Consider the following 5,000-nt stretch of genomic DNA (forward strand, 5'->3'; position numbering starts at 1 on the left):
TTCAGGTGACGTCGGGAGCGCGGGAAAAAAAATTTTTCTAAACACACGAAACCGTTCATCTCACGAACAGCCGAAAAAGTTGTCGCTCAGATCCATATCGCAGTGGAGCGGTATCCGCGGGCGGTCGTAATTGAACGACGCACGACGCCGCGAACACTCACGCGAGTCCATACAAACGATTCCGATCGTTTTGCAACAACTAGAACGTACACTGTCCGTGAAATTCACAGAATTTTCGCGTGTCCGCGACAAACGCCGACGAGACACCCATCGTTCGCTCGTACGTAGCATCCTTCTCTTAACCCGACTCAGAAACGTTCTTTGCGCCCTTCGGTAAAAAAACGTTCGATCCGAAGAGGTGAACGACGGCGGGGATTTGACAGAGCTACGCAAGCAGTGTATGGTACGTAAACGACCCTCAGCCAGGCGTGGTCCAGGAATTGTATCCGTGGACCGCAATGTGCGTTCGAAATGTCGATGTTCATGTGTCCTGCAGTTCACACGTTGACGCGCAATTAGCTGCGTTCTTCATCGACCCACGAGCCAAGTGATCCACCGTTCAGGGTAATCGTATAAATTTTATATTTCACATATATAATTTTATTCTCATTTGTTCGACCTAATATCTCTCTTCTTTCAAAGAGAAGATAAAAGTTGATACCTGAATCTCCGACCAGCGCGCGAAGGAGATTCAGGCGTCGCCTTGGAGACGACACCGAAGCCTTTCGAGACGAAAAACGTTCAAGTAATATGTATATATTTCTCGACGTTCCGGGCGTATAGTGCATTCAAAAACCCGCGAAAGACGCAGAAGACTCGCACGCGTGGAAACGACGGGGATATATTTTGTATCCTACCCGATACTGAATCCATCGCGTGCAGTCGACCCTCGCGTTCTTCCGATCAGACGCATCTATTGTTGCGCGCATGTTTTCGCGTCGCATCGCGCGAAACGTTGCACGAATCGTACCGATCGATCGATTGAAAGCAAATAATGAAAAAAGACTTCACAGCTGGCTCTTTGCCGGTCATTCGTCCCATGTTATCTCTTGCCGCGAAATTGGCGCGCAAGAGTTGGGTGTCAGACGCGCGGCTTTAAAACGAGCTTCACGGCCGGTCCCTTCGTTACCGCTTTCGTTCTTTCTCTCGGAACGACCATGAACGAACACGACGAGCGACGCTACGGCATACACACGTCCACGGATTCGATTAAAAAAACAGACTTCACAGCTGGCTCTTTGCCGGTCATTCGTCCCATATTATCTCTTGCCGCGAAATTGGCGCGCAAGAGTTGGGTGTCAGACGCACGGCTTTAAAACGAGCTTCACGGCCGGTCCTCTCAATTCCGTGTACGGTACACGCAAGATGCGGGTTCCACTTCCAGACTACCCGGTCCCTTCTCTCTACGAGAATCGATAGTAGAAGAACGGCTCGAAAACGCGTCTCAGAGACTAGGGGAAAAGAAGCGGTATGCGAGCGAAACGAAAACGCATTATGGAAACGTCGCGAAACAATGTTCGACGGTTGCTCGGTTCCAATCGTGCGGCCGTTTCAATTTCTCGTGCGCTTCACCGTCCCTCCGTAACTCTGGCCGATCGCGTATACCGAAGAGCCGACACGCGCAAAAACCACAGGCATTGTATACTGTATATATATATGTTACAGTCACAGCCTTCGCGCGTTTTACTCTCCGACGCGGGGTTTCCACGACGAAAGAGAGACAGTTTCGTGGCGGGTGACTCGGCCGAATCGCTACGACGGGTATTTCTATTATAGAACGAATCATCGCCACCCTTTACCAGTGCCCGACGAAGGAATCACAAGGTCATCTGGAGTTTACAATGCCAGCGACGGTAATTCCAACGAAGACCCGATAAGTCAACTCATCGTTCTATTTCTCCCCGTACAGAAAAGCGAATCGACGCTAACGCACCTCGCGCAAGCACGAACGTTCTCTTCGCGTGGATCATCCCATCGTCGAAAGATGTAAAGACGCATTGGAGATCGTGGTCTCTGGCGGGCTCATTGCACGCCCCACTGCATATCTTTCCTCGAATCGAGAATGATTCGTCCACTAAGGCTGCGAAACTACGCGTCGAGGAAACTAGGGGAAAGAAGCGGGATGCGAGCGAAACGACAATACATTATGGAAACGTCGCGAAACAATGTTCGGCGGTTGCTCGTTTCCTCCTGCGGACGTTTCATTGCTCGGGCGCTTCACGTCCCTCCGTAACCTTCGCGCGATCGCGTGCCCCGGAGAGCCGGCAACCGGTGAACCACAGGCGTATAAACTATAGTCTTCTATAGCAAGCCTTCGGCGGTTACTCTCCGACGCGGGGATTCCACGACGAGAGAGAATTTCGTGGCGGGTGACATCGGTCGAAACGCTACGACGGGTATTTCTATTATAGAACGAATCATCGCCACCCTTTACCAGTGCCCGACGAAGGAATCACAAGGTCATCTGGAGTTTACAATGCCAGCGACGGTAATTCCAACGAAGACCCGATAAGTCAACTCATCGTTCTATTTCTCCCCGTACAGACAAGCGAATCAACGCTATCGCACCTCACGCATGCACGAACGTTCTCTTCGCGTGAATCGTCCCATCGTCGAAAGATATAGCCGCTTGGAGATCGTGGCCCATCAAGTTCTTCCGTAACTCCTGCGCGATCGCGTACCCCGGAGAGCAGGCAACCGGTGAACCACAGGCGTATAAACTATAGTCTTCTATAGCAAGCCTTCGCGTTTACTCTACGACGCGGGGATTCCACGACGAGAGAGATTTTCGTGGCGGGTGACACGGCCGAATCGCTACGACGGGTATTTCTATTATAGAACGAATCATCGCCACCCTTTACCAGTGCCCGACGAAGGAATCACAAGGTCATCTGGAGTTTACAATGCCAGCGACGGTAATTCCAACGAAGACCCGATAAGTCAACTCATCGTTCTATTTCTCCCCGTACAGAAAAGCGAATCGGCGCTATCGCACCTCACGCAAGCAGGAATGATCTCTTCGCGTGGATCGTCCCATCGTCGAAAGATGTAAGACGTACAGAAATCGTGGTCCATCACGATTATTCGTAACTCTCCGAGTCGCGTATCTGAGAGTAGGACAAACGGAGAACCACAGGCATAAATAATACTATATGTTTCTTATATAGTTAGCCTTCGCGTTTTACTCTCCGACGCGGGGATTCCACGACGAGAGAGAATTTCGTGGCGGGTGACATCGGTCGAAACGCTACGACGGGTATTTCTATTATAGAACGAATCATCGCCACCCTTTACCAGTGCCCGACGAAGGAATCACAAGGTCATCTGGAGTTTACAATGCCAGCGACGGTAATTCCAACGAAGACCCGATAAGTCAACTCATCGTTCTATTTCTCCCCGTACAGACAAGCGAATCAACGCTATCGCACCTCACGCATGCACGAACGTTCTCTTCGCGTGAATCGTCCCATCGTCGAAAGATATAGCCGCTTGGAGATCGTGGCCCATCAAGTTCTTCCGTAACTCCTGCGCGATCGCGTACCCCGGAGAGCAGGCAACCGGTGAACCACAGGCGTATAAACTATAGTCTTCTATAGCAAGCCTTCGCGTTTACTCTACGACGCGGGGATTCCACGACGAGAGAGATTTTCGTGGCGGGTGACACGGCCGAATCGCTACGACGGGTATTTCTATTATAGAACGAATCATCGCCACCCTTTACCAGTGCCCGACGAAGGAATCACAAGGTCATCTGGAGTTTACAATGCCAGCGACGGTAATTCCAACGAAGACCCGATAAGTCAACTCATCGTTCTATTTCTCCCCGTACAGAAAAGCGAATCGGCGCTATCGCACCTCACGCAAGCAGGAATGATCTCTTCGCGTGGATCGTCCCATCGTCGAAAGATGTAAGACGTACAGAAATCGTGGTCCATCACGATTATTCGTAACTCTCCGAGTCGCGTATCTGAGAGTAGGACAAACGGAGAACCACAGGCATAAATAATACTATATGTTTCTTATATAGTTAGCCTTCGCGTTTTACTCTCCGACATGGGGATTCCACGACGAGAGAGAGTTTCGTGGCGGGTGTCTCGGCCGAATCGCTACGACGGGTATTTCTATTATAGAACGAATCATCGCCACCCTTTACCAGTGCCCGACGAAGGAATCACAAGGTCATCTGGAGTTTACAATGCCAGCGACGGTAATTCCAACGAAGACCCGATAAGTCAACTCATCGTTCTATTTCTCCCCGTACAGAAAAGCGAATCGACGCTATCGCACCTCGCGCGAGCACGTAACTACTCTTCGCGTGGATCGTCCCATCGTCGAAAGATGTAAGACGCACGGAAATCGTGGCCCATCAACGTTTTTTTGTAACTCTGCCGATCGCGTATCACAGAGCCGAGACGCACATACCACAGGCGTATAATACCGTTTTCTTTCGTATGGTAAGCCTTCGCGTTTACTCTTCGGCGCGGGGTTTCCACGTCGAGAGAGACATTCGTGGCGGGTGACATCGGTCGAAACGCTACGACGGGTATTACTATTATAGAACGAATCATCGCCACCCTTTACCAGTGCCCGACGAAGGAATCACAAGGTCATCTGGAGTTTACAATGCCAGCGACGGTAATTCCAACGAAGACCCGATAAGTCAACTCAACGTTCTATTTCTCCCCGTACAGAAAAGCGAATCGACGCTGTTGCACCTCACGCAAGCACGAACGTTCTCTTCGCGTGGATCGTCCCATCGTCGAAAGATGTAAGACGCACGGAAATCGTGGCACATCACGTGTTTTCGGAACTCTGTCGACCGCGTATCTCAGAGACGACGCGCGCGAACCACTGGCATATACTATTATATATCGCGTTTTACCCTCCGACGCGGGGATTCCACGACGAGAGAGAGTTTCGTGAGCGGGTTGACTCGGAAGAAACGCTACGACGGGTATTTCTATTATAGAACGCATCATCGCCACCCTTTACCAGTGCCC

General features: G+C 50.8%; 1 non-coding gene across 1 annotated transcript; it reads right to left on the reverse strand.

Annotated features, from left to right (window-relative positions):
- Positions 1-412: 412 nt before the first annotated feature.
- On the reverse strand, positions 413-567 carry LOC143176161 (5.8S ribosomal RNA). Its single transcript, XR_013000749.1, has one exon. It is a non-coding gene; the product is annotated as a 5.8S ribosomal RNA (ribosomal RNA).
- Between the last annotated feature and the right edge of the window lie 4,433 nt (positions 568-5,000).

The sequence above is a fragment of the Nomia melanderi genome, unplaced genomic scaffold (assembly GCF_051020985.1).
Source record: "Nomia melanderi isolate GNS246 unplaced genomic scaffold, iyNomMela1 scaffold0399, whole genome shotgun sequence".
Lineage (NCBI taxonomy): Eukaryota > Metazoa > Arthropoda > Insecta > Hymenoptera > Halictidae > Nomia > Nomia melanderi.